Genomic DNA, 16,267 nt, shown 5'->3' on the forward strand with positions numbered 1-16,267 from the left:
AATTTCCTTGAGATATGGGCATTCATTATCTCTTCTGTGAAGGGTGGAGTTGGATCATCAGGATCTCCAAGGGGAAGGAGATTGCTTGGATCAGTTCTTGGGACAGCAGCCCTTCTTCTTACCGGACCATCCAGGTCTATGATAGGAGGAGGATTTCTCCCCCTAGGAGGTATGTGGGATCTGGTGGCTTGGTGAGCCTCCAAATCACGTCTCAGCCTTTGGATTTCAGCCTCATGAGCCCTGATCTTTTCCTGCACTTCTTGGGGATTCGCCCCTGGGGTGCTTTGGGGGCGTTGCCTTCCATCGGCCATTGGCTCTTTTCCAGGACGCCTCCTTCTCGGGGCCACTTCATCATCCGAAGATTCGGAGTCTCTCTCAGTGTATGGACCAGAAAATTCCCGATCCTCAGGGATAGGATCCAAACCTCGTATATAGGGGGGCAACCGCCCTCGTGCTTCGCTTCGCCCAGCATATCCACTTCCTCCAACCTCAGGGTAAAGGGGCATCCCATAAGGGGGGTTAGTAGTAACAATAGTTGAATATTCATACCCGACGGGTCGAGAATTCACAGGTATATGTATTTGTTGAACTTGAGGATTCGTACCTTGAATAATCGGGGGAGTTGTCCCTTGTGGCTGAGGATGAGTTGCCCCTGTCTGGGCTTCCCCCTGAGTAGATGCATAAGTTGAATGGGGAGGAACCTCCACGGTTGATGAAATCACCTGGGTTGTCCCTGATGGTGTTCCCTCCTCCAGAGTGCTGGTTGTTCTCCGTGTTCTCGCCATGGTTGTTGTTGCCTTCCCACAGACGGCGCCAAATGTTATGGATAAAAAGCTAAGGTTATTATTTGCTGTATTTATTACTAAGATTCGGGAGCTCAAGGCCTTTAATGGCTGCTCTCGTGTTTCGTAGCTTAACTCTGCCTTTACGAGATGCCTACGTATCTCTGTGAATTAGAGAATCAAGCCAAAAAACGTAGTTCTGATTGGTGGGGGTGAGACCCCTTATATAGATGTTGGGAGTCCTTGAATTGGACTTGGTATAGGAGACTTGCTGGGCAAGTCTCATAATTAGAATGGACTTTGGAGTCCTAGATAGTAGGAAACTGATTCCTTATCCTTTTAGGTCCCCTTGAGGCTAATCTCCAAGGATTTATATCCTTATCGGGACTCTTTTCAACATCTGATTTGTCCCTTATTAATTAATTACGAAATTAATTAATAATCAGGGCTTTTGGGCCTTTTTTATTCCATCAGGCCTGATCTGGTCCATCAGGCTTAACCTTTCTGGTCTGAGTACCATATATCTTTTTATTGGGTCTAGCAGCCCACAAATTGTACAATTAATGCAGTATTTAATAATACAATCATAATTTATTTATCCCTATCAGTATTTTATTGCAAATTATATTATATTATATCCTGTATATAATTGGAGTAAGGGAGTTTAGGTAGTACGGTATGTAGGTAGTACGGTATGATGATATGGTTGTCAAGGTTAACATTGTAAATTTCTAATACTTATCAACTGAGAAAAGAAACAAACAAAAAAACACCAAAAAATAAACACCGCCAAAAATCATATATGTACCAGATTTGCAAAAAAATCCTAATACTTATCAGCCTAAAAAAAAGAAATACAAAAATCACAATAAACATTAACCTGTAAAAAAAAAAGTCACACCAAAATTCACCCAATTTTTTTTTATTTTAATTTTTTTTAATAAAAAAGTAGACAAACTAAATTAAAATTTACAATACTCATCATTTGAAAATTTATAGAGTCAACAATATAAAATTTTAGTAAATTAAAAATTACAAGAAATATAAATTTCATGAGTAAAGCAAGTAAAGTAAATAAATACAAATCAATACTAATGAAAATAATATTATCAACTTATTTATGATAATTCATAAATTCTACTATTTTCTATCATTATCTTAATATTGTATTATATCCTATACATAATTGGCGTAAAGTACAAAAATAAAAATTTATTTGTATATGGTATAATAAATTTATTAAGTGAATATGTATAGATATAATAATATTAAAATTAGAAAAATATGAATTTTTAAGCAAAAAATAATATAACAACCAAAATAAAAAAAATTAATAAAATAAGTTTTAGCAACTAAATAGAGTTAGAGGTGCCATTTTATAATTTTTACAAAAAAATAAATTAATTTAATTCAATATTAAAAGTTCATATAAAATATTTATAAGATATTGATAGGGATAAATAAGTCCTGATTTTATAATCAATGGGCTGCTAGGCCCAATAATAAGATGTATAATATTCAGACCAGAAAGGTTAAGCCTGATGGACCAGATCAGGCCTGGTGGAATAAAAAAGGCCCAAAAGCCCTGATTATTAATTAATTTCGTAATTAATTAATAAGGGAAAAATCAGCTATTGAGAAGAGTCCCGATAAGGATATAAATCCTTATAGATTAGCCTCAAGGGGACCTAAAAGGATAAGCAATCAGCTTCCTACTTCCTAGGACTCCTAAGTCTATCCTAATTCAGAGGCTAGTCCACCAAGTCTCCTATACCAAGTCCAATTCAAGGACTCCCACATCTATATAAGGGGCCTCACCCCACAAATCAGAACTACATTTTTTGGCTTGATTCTCTAATTCACAGAGATACGTAGGCATCTCGTAAAGGCAGATTGAGTCACGAAACACGAGAGCAGCCATTAAAGGCCTTGAGCTCCCGAATCTTAGTAATAAATACAGCAAATAATAACCTTAGCTTTTTATCCATAACATTTGGCGCCGTCTGTGGGAAAACAACAACAACCATGGCGAGAACACGGAGAACAATTGGAGCTATAGAGGAAGGAACACCATCAGAGACAACCCAGGTGATTTCATCAACCGTGAAGGTTCCTCCCCATTCAACTTATGCATCTACTCAGGAGGAAGCCCAGACAGGGGCAACTCAACCCCAGCTACAAGGGACAACTCCCCCTATTCAAGGTACGAATCCTCAAGTTCAACAAATACATATACCTGTAAATTCTCGACCTGTTGGGTATGAATATTCAACTATTGTTACTACTAACCCCCCTTATGGGATGCCCCTTCACCCTGAGGTTGGAGGAAGCGGATATGCTGGGCGAAGCGAAGCACGAGGGCGGTCGCCCCCCTATATACGAGGTTTGGGTCCTATCCCTGAGGATCGGGAATTTTCTGGTCCATACACTGAGAGAGACTCCGAATCTTCGGATGATGAAGTGGCCCCGAGAAGGAGGCGTCCTGGAAAAGAGCCAATGGCCGATGGAAGGCAACGCCCCCAAAGCACCCCAGGGGCGAATCCCCAAGTAGTGCAGGAAAGGATCAGGGCTCATGAGGCTGAAATCCAAAGGCTGAGGCGTGATTTGGAGGCTCACCAGGCCACCAGACCCCACATACCTCCTAGGGGGAAAAATCCTCCTCCTATCATAGACCTGGATGGTCCGGTAAGAAGAAGGGCTGCTGTCCCAAGAACTGATCCAAGCAATCTCCTTCCCCTTGGAGATCCTGACGATCCAACTCCACCCTTCACAGAAGAGATAATGAATGCCCATATCTCAAGGAAATTCAAGATGCCCACTATCAAAGCCTATGATGGCACGGGAGACCCCGCAAATCATGTTAGGACATTCTCTAATGCACTGCTGCTGCAACCCGTGAATGATGCTATAAAGTGTCGGGCCTTCCCTCAAACCCTGTCGGGTATGGCTCAAAGATGGTATAGTCGCTTGCCCCCAAACTCTATAGGATCGTTCCGGGAGTTAAGTCAGGCTTTCATTAAGCAGTTCATCAGTGGGAGAGTCCATGAGAAAAGTTCAGCATCTCTCATGAGTATTGTGCAAGGAGCAAATGAATCTTTGAGAGACTACCTGAATCGTTTTACAAAGGAGGCTTTAAAACTCCCAGACCTTGATGATAAGGTAGCCATGATAGCACTGCAACAAGGAACTAGGGATGAGTTTTTCAAGATGTCCTTGGCCAAACGTCCCCCAAAAAACATGTTGCAACTCCAAGAGAGAGCAGGAAAGTATATCAAGGTTGAAGAAAGCATGAGGAAGACCGTAGTAAGTAATGAGCCCACTGGAGGCAAGAAACGAAAAACTGATTTGGAGTATGTCGCTAAGGACAAATATCCTAGAACCGAACAAAACCCTGATTCAACCCCCAAGAAGGGAGGACCTGGGCAAAAGTTCACTGAATACGCTAAGCTGAATGCTCCCAGAAGTCGGATTTTGATGGAGATTGAGAAAGACAGAGATATTCGCTGGCCTAAGCCCTTGAAGGCTGATCCCGCCAAGCTAGATAAGGGCAAGTATTGCATGTTTCACAAAGATGTTGACCATGACACCGATGAGTGTAGGCAGTTGAAAGATGAAATTGAGTTTTTGATTCGAAAAGGAAGATTGAACAAGTATACTGGAGATGGAGGAGACAGAAATAATAATGGAAGGAAGAACTTTGAAGATCGTAGGAGGGACCAAGATGATCAGGGGCGGAATCCCCAACCTAGAGGACCAGTTATAAACACCATTTATGGAGGGCCGAGACCTCGAGGGCCTGTGATAAACACGATCTTTGGAGGTCCAACTGCTGCTGGATTGTCCAAAAATTCCAGAAAGGCATATACTAGAGAGGTTATGCATATTGTTGGAGAAGCCCCGAAGAGGGCCAGGACAGAAGTAACATTGGCTTTTGATGATTCTGACCTAGAGGGTGTGAAGTTTCCCCATGACGACCCGCTGGTCATAACACCGGTAATAGGAAATAGCCCGGTTAAGAGGGTCCTTGTGGATAATGGTGCTTCTATGGATATCTTGCTCCACGACACCTTTCTAAGGATGGGGTATAACGACTCCCAGTTGACACCAACCGACATGCCGATATATGGATTTGCTGGAGTAGAATGTCCTGTGGAAGGGATAATTAAATTGCCAACCACCATAGGTACGGAGCCAAGGCAAGCAACGCAGATGCTGGATTTCGTGGTGGTAAAGGCTAGTTCAACTTATAATGCTATCATGGGGAGAACAGGGATACATGCCTTCAAGGCAGTCCCCTCTTCCTACCATTCAGTCATGAAGTTTCCCACCCGAAACGGGATTGGAGAAGAGAGAGGAGATCAAAAAATGGCTAGAAGCTGTTATGTAGCCTCTTTGAGGGCAGATGGAGTCGGGGGGCAGGTTCTTCCTATTGAAGATATGGATGTTCGAGAAAATGATGAGAATAGAGGAAGGCCAGCAGAAGAATTGGTTTCGGTTCCTTTAGACCCCGAGAATCCTGAGAGGATGACTTTCATTGGAGCCACATTAGAGGAGCCTCTTAGAGGGAAGTTAGTGAAATTTTTACAAGAAAATAGTGATGTGTTTGCATGGTCAGCAGCTGATATGCCAGGCATAGACCCGGAGTTAATTACTCACAAGCTAAACATGGATCCAAGCCGGAAGACAGTGAAACAAAAGAAAAGAAATTTTGCCCCGGAAAGACAAGAGGCTATAAAACAGGAAGTAGAAAAGCTCTTAGAAGCTGGTTTCATTGAGGAGATCCAATTTCCGGAGTGGCTAGCCAACCCTGTAATGGTGAAGAAGGCTAATGGAAAGTGGAGGATGTGTATAGACTTCACTGATCTGAATGATGCATGCCCCAAAGACTGTTTTCCGTTGCCGAGAATTGATACTTTGATTGATGCCACTGCTGGGCATGAGATGCTGAGTTTCATGGATGGATTTAGCGGATACAATCAGATCAAAATGCATAAGAATGACATTCCAAAGGTATCATTTATCACTGACTTTGGTGTTTATTGTTATCTTGTTATGGCGTTTGGTCTCAAGAATGCAGGAACCACCTATCAGAGGTTGGTGAATAAAATTTTTAAGGATCTTATTGGGAAGCCTATGGAAGTCTATGTTGATGACATGCTAGTCAAGAGTCTAGTAAAGACTGATCATATAACCCATTTGAGGGAAGCTTTTGAGGTCCTGAGGTACCACAATATGATGTTGAATCCTACGAAGTGTGCTTTCGGAGTAGGATCTGGAAAATTCTTGGGATTGATGGTCTCAAAGAGGGGAATTGAGGCTAACCCCGATAAAATAAAGGCAATCCTGGACATGGAACCCCCAAAAACTGTCAAGGATGTTCAGAAACTCACAGGAAGGGTTGCTGCGCTAGGACGATTCATCTCCAAGTCAGGAGACAAGTGCTTGTCATTCTTCAAGTCATTAAAGAACATTAAAGACTTTGTATGGAGTGAGGAAAATCAGAAGGCATTTGAAGAGTTAAAGAAGTATATGGGCCAGGCCCCATTGTTGGCCAAGCCAGTTCTAAGTGAAGTTTTATTCTTGTACTTGGCTGTTTCAGAAAGCGCCTTGAGCGCGGTGTTGGTTAAGGAGGAACTGAAAGTCCAGAAACCCGTATACTATGTCAGCAAAATCTTGCATGGTGCAGAGTTAAATTATTCAACTATTGAGAAATTCGCTTTAGCCTTGGTAATGGCTTCAAGAAAGCTGCGTCCTTATTTTCAAGCTCACCAGATTGAAGTGCTAACAAATCAGCCGCTGAGAAACATCATTCACAGTCCTAAGGCAAGTGGGAGACTGATTAAGTGGGCAATAGAGTTGGGAGAGTTCGATCTCAAGTATAAGCCACGTACGGCCATAAAAGCCCAGGAACTAGCTGACTTCGTGGTGGAATGTATCATACCCAACCAAGAAGTCGGGGGGCAGGAAGATACCATACCTCAAGACAAGGGAGTCGACAATGGGGACAAGGAGAAAGAATATTGGGTTCTCTATTTTGATGGAGCATCAAAAACAAATTCCAGTGGAGCAGGGTTGGTTTTGCAAAGCCCTGATGGATTCCTAATTGAGTATGCTATGAAGCTAGACTTCCCAACCACAAACAATGAAGCAGAGTATGAAGCCCTGATTGCTGGCCTTGGTCTAGCTGGGACACTTAGAGTCAAAAACTTAAAGGTCCGTGGAGACTCGAAACTGATCATATCCTAGGTAAAGGGAGAATTTGAGGTAAGGGATGATACGATGGCTAAGTATATTCGCCTAGTAAGGGCTGTGATGACCCAATTTAATGAATGCCATGTTGAACACATTCCAAGGGAAGAAAATGCTAAAGCAGATGCGCTATCAAAGTTCGCTTCGTCTGAGATTGAAGAAAGTTCAGGAAGTGTGTACTTCCGTGTTTTGAAGACACGGAGCATAGATGTTAAGCTTGTGGCTCCCATAGGCTTGGGGACGTCATGGATTGATCCCATCAAGGCTCACATTCAGACCGGTTGGTTGCCAAGTGATACAACTGAGGCACGGAAGTTAACTATTTGAGCACTAAGGTACTCCTTGATAGATGGAATTCTGTATAAGAGATCTTTCGTGGTTCCTTACTCGAGGTGTCTCAGGCCCGACGAGGCACGCTTGGCTCTTGAGGAAGTACATGAAGGTATTTGTGGGCAGCACTTGGGGGGCAGGGCCTTGGCTCATAAGATAACCCGTTTAGGCTTCTATTGGCCAGAAATGATGGCTGATGCCAAAGAATATGTGAAGAAGTGTGATCGCTGTCAAAAGCATGCACCAGTTGTTAGACAACCCCCCGAGATGCTGACCTCTATCAACTCGCCTATTCCCTTTGCCATGTGGGGGATGGATATTCTAGGGCCTTTTCCTATGGCCACGGCACAAAGGAAATTTCTGATTGTAGCCATTGATTATTTCACCAAGTGGATCGAAGCCAAACCCTTGGCCAAAATCACTACTAAGCAGGTTGCACAATTCCTGTGGGAAAACATTATGTGCCGATATGGAATTCCCCGTATCCTCGTCACTGACAATGGAGCACAATTCAACAATGAGGAATTCAAGAAGTATTGTGAAGAAAATGAAATTGAATTACGATTCACCTCTGTGGCTCACCCGCAAGCCAATGGGCAAGCAGTGGTAGCAAATCGGATAATCCTGGATGGACTAAAGAAGAGGATCGAGAAGTCAAGAAATAATTGGGTGGATGAGATACTTCCCATATTATGGGCCTATAGGACTACCTGTAGAGTCACGACAGGAGCAACTCCTTTCATGTTGGCATATGGGGAAGAAGCAGTAGTTCCCGTGGAGATATCACATTCCTCTCCAAGGATTCAGGCTTTCAACGCAGAAGAAAATGAGGAAGGGCAGAGGTTAGCCCTGGATCTGATCGATGAAGTGCGAGATAAGGCACATGCAAAGATAGTAGAATATCAGAAAAAGGCTTCATTTTACTACAACCTAAGGGTTAAAGAAAGGTTTTTTAAACAAGGCGATCTAGTCTTGAGGAAGATAGAAGCATCTGGTGTAGGACAAAAAGGGAAGCTTGCCCCGAATTGGGAAGGGCCGTACAGAGTCAAGAGTGTTCAAGGTAGAGGAACCTACAAGCTAGAGACTATGGATGGATTTGAAGTCCCGAGAACTTGGCATGCACAAAACCTGAAGGTTTACTATGTGTAGGGCAGCCGGATACGATTCTTACTCGTCAGGATGGCGAGTAGGTTGAAAAGCACCTTGAAGCTTTGCTTGCTTAGGATTTATATGTTTTAGTTTTATTACGAAGTTTATTATTACTTGTGTAAGGGACGAATCCCAGACAATTTTACAAAATTCATGAGTTCTTCAAAGTATGTTTGTGGCCTAACAAATAAAAGTCAAATGCATGGATGCAAGCATAGAAGGTGATAAATGAAATAGATCTGATAGATATTACAAAAATTCGATAAATAAAGTCTCGAAAATAGGATAAAAAACAGAAAGCCACGCAGGGCTGAAAAAGCTCTAAGGAGCTGAAGTACCCTCGACATCCATATTATCATCCTCTCCACTCTCGCTGGATGTCTCTGTCGTCTCGGAGGAGGAGGAAGAGCTGTCGTCCTCAGCAGGTCTGGAAGAAGACTCGGGAGGAGGAAGGAGTGGATCCTGAGGAACATGGTCCGAGACAACTACTCGGGTACGAAACCTCTGTAGCAAAGCCTCGTCATCAGGGCAGATTTAGTTCGCCGGGTTAATATCAGGACAAGCCTCGTTCACGGTCCCAAGGGCCGTGTCCCAACCAGTCCTAAAAAACCCGGGAAAGACTGAATCATCCCTAATCCTCATGGATTGGGCAAACTCCTCCGAGTCCAGATAGTTGTCTATAGCTTTATCCTTCTCCGCCCGAAGTACCACCAGCTCGGCGTTAGACTCTCCGAGTTCTTCCTCCTTGCGCTTGAGCTTCTTCTCCAGGGTAGCATACTTCTTCTGTTGCCTCCTGAGGGCATTATCGGCCTTATCAGAAGCCCGCTTCCACGATTCGGCTTGCCTCACAGCGCCTTGAAAGTAGGCGTTAGACTGGAACAAAGCAATTAACAAAGTATAAGGCAAGAAAATGCTACAAGAATGAAAAATAAGTTCAAAAAAAAGAAGGCATACCGAAGCCAGAGACTGAGCTCCCATGAGCTTAATCCTCTCAAGATCAGGGGTGGCCACCACATCAGTAAAATCCTTGGGAGTCACGCTATGATAGGACCAATCCCAAGCATGTTTCGTGAAACCAACTACGGTGTCCCCTCGGCGGAATCCCCAGAGAGGCTGAAAGGCGCCTGTGGCAGCAGCAGTAGGGGCAGCAGCAGTGATAGGAGCACCATGGCCTCCAGCTCCTTCAGTTGAAGCCTCCCCTATAGGCTCTTTGTGCTTCTTCAAAAAGATAGGCTCCGTGGTCTTTCCCCGGGTGTCTAGACCTGCGAGCCGAGCTTTCTTCATCCTAGCTGTTTCCTCAACCAAAGGAACATTGTCCTCGTTAATCTCCTTAGCAGCTGAAACAAAGCAAAGGACAAAATAAGTGATGTTAATAATGCATGAAATGAAGTAAAATTGAGAAGGGAAGAAAAATACCCTGTTGAGAAACAGAGGATAGTCCCACATGAATCAGGGAAAACTCCTCTAAGAGAGTCCAGCTGGTGGTGGTGCCATCATCCTGAGTAAGCCCATTATAAATAATAGTTTCTTCAGGAGTTAAGTGAATGGATTTGAGGCTACCATCACTGACCTTCCCGAAGGAAGATCGAAAAAGTGTGCCCCAGTCACCATTCTCCCAACGTAACCCAACGAAACTATTCCTCCAATTTTGATTATTATCAGGAATAGAGGCGCTGTTAAAGATATGTTTGCTTTTGGGCCTTTTCTTGACATAGACCCAGCCATAGATATTGGAAGAACTATTATAACACTGAAAGACCTTCCTAAAAACGGCTACAGAAAGAGGAAAGCCCTCCCTAAGACAACAAACCATAAAACATAGAATATTCCTCCAGGCGTTTGGAGGAAGCTGACACGGATTAATTTGTAGATCAGCCAAAAGATGAGGAATAAAAGGATGGAAAGGAAACCTAAGCCCAGCATTAAGGGCATCCGTGTAAATGAAGAGAGTGTCGGGTCTCCAGTGGCAAGTACGGTCACCACCAGAGACTGGAACTAATCTAAGAGGAGGAAGGACGTTATAGCGAGCATTTAGTTTATTAAAATCTATGTTGTGCCAAGTATTACAATGATTAAAAGAATCGAGATGTGCAGTGGAGGGATATTCATCCCCCCTAGTGTTAATCATATCGATTAAAGACATATACGAAGAACGGATCTCGATATCCTTACCTCGTTTTGAAGCCGAGGCTATCTTGGCCGCCCTCTCGGAACTCTTGTCAGCCATTTAGTAAAGCTAGAAAAGGCCTGGAAAGCTAAAAGAGGAGATTTGAGAGAGGAGAAGGTTAGAAAGTTTGAGATGAAAGGAAAAGTGAAGAGTGAAGAGTGTGAAGTGAATGCACACTCCCCCCACCTATATATAGGAAGGAAAAATGGATAATGGGCCTTAAAAAGCCCATTTGGGCCCAAAAATTGGAAGGTTCTGGAATTATCCAGGAAATTTTTGGAAAATTCAAGAGAATTCTAGCAAAAATCAGAAGAAAACTTGATTTTTGTTTTGAAGAATCTGGAATGATCCAGAAAACCCCCAGAAGAATTTGGAATTTGAGTTTAGAAAAAAGAAAAGAAAAAGGCCAGTTTAGAAAAAGGGCCCAATTTTAGAAAAAATTAAGCCCAGCTAAAGGCCCAAGTGTTTTAAAAAGCCCTGTTTGAGGCCCTAATGGTGTTTAAGAAAAAAGGAGTGGAAAGGGAGCCCAGTTACAATGGGCCAATTGCAAAGCCTAGCTCGACCAAGAAAAATGGGCCCAAGGTTTTTCTAATTAAAACCCAGAATTAAGGGTAGGCCCAATAAGAAAATAAGCCCAGTTACAACGGGCCCAGGTTTTAGCCAAGCATTCAGAGCCTAAATCCAAGTAGGTACAAAAAATAATAATAAAATAAATTCCTGACCCATTCGACCAGAAAACATAAAGAAATCCTGGTCGAATGGCTTGAGGTCGAAAACCTGTCGATCAGAGGTAAAAAATGACCTTAATTCGACCAGAACCGGGACCAATTCTACCAGAAATTGTGAAAGATTCCTGATCGAAATCCTCGAGCCCGAATTAATGTCGACCTGGGCAATCAAAAAGGGGATAATTCGGTCAAAAGTAGAGATCCTGACCGAAACTCCTGATCGAAATAGAATCCTGGCCGAAGGAAGCAAGTCCTGATCGAAAATTCCTGGTCGAAATAATAAAAAAAAAAAGAAAAGAAGGGAGGAAAAATCCTGGCCGAAATTCGACCAGGACTCCTGACCGAAAGCATCCTCCTCGAAAAGCCTTCGACCAAGGCACAGTAGAGGCTAATTCGACCAGGATCCTGGTCGAACAGGATTCCTGGTCGAAATTTTTATATAAAAAAAAAAATCTGAAAAATTACAGAAAAATAAGGAAATTCCTTAAATATTTTCTGAAAAATGTTAATATTTTCAGAAATAAGGAATAAATCCAGAAAATTAAAGGATAAATCCTAGAAATTAGGGAAACAATCCAGAAAAATAAGAAAATTCCTTAAATAATTTCTGAAAAATGTTAATATTTTCAGAAATAAGGAATAAATCCAGAAAATTAAAGGATAAATCCCAGAAATTAGGGAAAAAATCCAGGAAAATAGGAAAACTTCCTTAAATATTTTCTGAAAAATGTTAATATTTTCAGAAATAAAGGATAAATTTCAGAAATTAAGGGAAAAATCCAGAAATTAAGGATAAATCCCAGAAAATTAAGGGGAAAATCCAGAAATTAAGGATAAAATTCCAGAAAATTAGGAAAAATTCCAGAAAATTAGGGAAAAATTCCTGGAAATTAAGATAATTTCTGAATAAAAGGAAGATTCATTGTAAATGTGTAGGTCGCTCCACACTTTACGCAAAACAAAACCCTATAAGGGGACGAATAGATTTAACTTCCGCGAAACCTAATCAATGTTTCCCAAAAGTTGGGGGGCAAATGATAGGGATAAATAAGTCCTGATTTTATAATCAATGGGCTGCTAGGCCCAATAATAAGATGTATAATATTCAGACCAGAAAGGTTAAGCCTGATGGACCAGATCAGGCCTGGTGGAATAAAAAAGGCCCAAAAGCCCTGATTATTAATTAATTTCGTAATTAATTAATAAGGAAAAAATCAGCTATTGAGAAGAGTCCCGATAAGGATATAAATCCTTATCGATTAGCCTCAAGGGGACCTAAAAGGATAAGGAATCATCTTCCTACTTCCTAGGACTCCTAAGTCTATCCTAATTCAGAGGCTAGTCCACCACGTCTCCTATACCAAGTCCAATTCAAGGACTCCCACATCTATATAAGGGGCCTCACCCCACAAATCAGAATTACGTTTTTTGGCTTGATTCTCTAATTCACAGAGATACGTAGGCATCTCGTAAAGGCAGATTGAGTCACGAAACACGAGAGCAGCCATTAAAGGCCTTGAGCTCCCGAATCTTAGTAATAAATACAGCAAATAATAACCTTAGCTTTTTATCCATAACAGATATCCCTTGCATTGCAAACAAATTTCAAAAAAAGTTAAAGAAACAAACAAATATATAAGAAGAACAAATACATAACAAAAAAACTTAAAAATGTACAAATAAATTATATTAATTAATTAATACACCAAATATTACAATAAACAAACATTACATTAAAAAATAACTAAAAAGCAAAAAACAAATAAAAAACATATTAGGTGTGAAAACAGTATAAACAAAATTTTAAATATTTTATATACATAGGCGTCATTAAAATGAAAAATTAATAAAAAGGATAATTTATATAATAAAAATAGTATACATACTCTATAAAATAAAAATTCATGTTTAATTAGAAGTCACATCAAAAGTCACCCAATTTTTTTTATTAAAAAGTTTTTAATATGAAAAATTAGACAAAGTAAATTAAAATTTACAATATTCACCATCTGGAAATTATAGTCAAAATTATAAAATTTTAACAAATTAAAAATTACAAAAAATATAAATTTTATGAGTAAATTAAGTAAAGTAAATAAATCCAAATTAATACTAATAAAAATAATATTATCAACTTATCTATGATACTTATAAATTCTCATATTTTCTATCATTTTCTATCATTATTTTAATATTGTATTATATCATATACATAATCGGCGTAAAGTATAAAAATAAAAATTTAATTGTATATGGTATAATAAATTTATAGGTGAATATGTATAAATTTAATAATTTTAAAATTAGAAAAATGTAAAATTTTAAGCAAAAAATAATACGAAAACTAAAATAAAAAATTTAATATTAATAGAATAAATTTTAACAACTAAATAGAGTGATAGATGTCATTTTATAATTTTTTCAAAAAAATAAATTAATTTAATTCATTATTAAAAATTCATATAAAATATTTATAATATATGCCGCGGGGATAAAGCTAGTTTAATCAATACGCTTCCCATGGGTATAACACAACAAGGGTAATGGATAAAATCTACTGGAATTGTTTGGTTGGTGAAGTGCTATGGAGTTGGATTGAAAAATTGGATTAATATACTATAGAGTTGAGGTATCATTCTTCATATCAAGTGTTTACGTTGGTTGAGTGGTGAAATGAATATATATAATTAAAATATTTTTAATTTATTAAGTTTTATTAATTTAAAAATTAATATAATTTTAATTTTATATTATTTCAATTCATTGATTTAATTATGTATTAAACATTTACATAGAATTATATACAAAATTATTATTTTATATTATTTTAACTAACAAATTTAGCTAACATTATTGAAGACGCTAAAATGGATTTCACGATTAATTGATTAACATGTTATGATGAAGGAAATAAATTTTCTTGCGTTAATATGAAAAAGTTTACTTTGTTAATTTGTGTATTTTTTTGTACATATATAAAGTCTGACTTCTGGATTAAGTGTTATTAGAAAATAAAAATTGAGAAAACCCCACAGAATATTCCTTTTTCTTCGTAACAAGTTTGGTATATTTCCCTTGTGGCTTGAAATTATTAAACCTATTTTAAAAATATATTTTAAAGAAATAAAATATTATTCTTTTAAAATTTTTTGAAATTGATTTTTAATTAAAATATATTTAATTTTAAATGATATTAGTATATAAACTGTACGATGCACGATTGTTTTATCAATATGCATTGTAAATTATAATTTTAATATGTTGATGGTGTGCTCATGTATAATAATTTTTAAAATTATATTTGACGGTTCTTATAATCAGATGATCAAACCAAATTTTTAATATTTCGTATTTGAAATAATTATATTCTATATATAATTAGCATAAAGGAGTTAATATGATATGATTTGGTCGTCAGGGGTATAATATTAAATTTAGAAATAGTGGTATCAAGTAAATAGGCACAGATTCGACTCCTCACGACTACAACACTAAATTATTATATTTTATCTATGATTAGTATAAATGAATTAAATTGATTTGGTGGTCGGGACTAAAGTAGTAGTTTAACGATTTGGTTAAAACAATAATTCTAAATGTATAAAACATAACATGTATACAATAGACACAAGTAAAGTATTAGAGTAGACACGAATAAAATACATAACATATAATTCGATGGAGTGAAGGAAAATCAATATTTATATAAAACTAAAGTAGTAGTTTAATTATTTGACTAAAATAATAATTTTAAATGTATAAAATATAATAGACACAAGTATCAGAGCATACACAAACAAAATATATAACATATAATTTAAATGAGTGAAGAAAAATCAAAATTTATACTTAAAAAAATTAAATATTAAAAAAATTATAAATTAGTCCGTGTATCGCACGGGTACGAAGATAGTAGCAAAATAGATTAAAGAGGAGCGAATTACAGTAGAATTAGCCCGGGAAGGGAGAAATGGATCGCATGTTCACTGTGCTGATAAAAGATGGTTAGAAGAAGTTGGACTAGGCCCAATATGAATTGTTGGACTAGGCCCAATATGAATTGGGCTTGATCTGGGCTTTCTAGTTCTCTTTAAGTTTATGTGATGTTGAAATTCGAGTTTTGTTGAAAAACATTTGAAACGAGATTTATTAATTTTATTTAGTGCTTACCATCTGAAATGATGATAAAAAGTATGATGTATTAATATTTGGGCTTTTTTGAAAAATATCCAAGGCTAAAAATATTTTTGCAAAAATATTCTCACTTTTTTAAAAATTTTGCAAAATTACTTTTTAATTTGCAAATATATTATTTTTCAATTTTTTTTTTGCAAAAATACGGTTTTTTAGCAACCGGAATCAACTACATGCAACATTTGATGAGTTTCTGCAACTACATGCAACCTCAAATCAACCAAAAAAACTTTTTTCAACTAGTTGCATATCTTGTTGATTCTGGTTGATTTTGGTTGTTTCCGTATTTTTGCAAAAAAAAATCAGAAGATAGTAAAATTGCAAAAAAATTTAGAAAAGTTAGTATTTTTGGTAAATTCTCTTAATATTTTATTAAACAATTTTTATATGAATAAAAAGTAAATAGAGTAGTAATTTTGAAAAATATTGCTGAAATTGACACATGAATTAAAAAAATAATTTATCAAGAATTTAATTTTAGTCTTCGCACATGGTGTAGTGGACAGAAGCGTGATATGACTGTCCAGTTGGAAACAAAAAACTTTATAATATAGCGACAAAATATAAGATTGAAAAAGCAGCACACAATATTTGAAATACACCAGACATACATTCCACATATTAGAAACCATTATTGTTACGGAATATGGGCTTATTTAGAACCTCAC

Source organism: Apium graveolens, chromosome 5 (assembly GCF_009905375.1).
Source record: "Apium graveolens cultivar Ventura chromosome 5, ASM990537v1, whole genome shotgun sequence".
NCBI classification, from domain to species: domain Eukaryota; kingdom Viridiplantae; phylum Streptophyta; class Magnoliopsida; order Apiales; family Apiaceae; genus Apium; species Apium graveolens.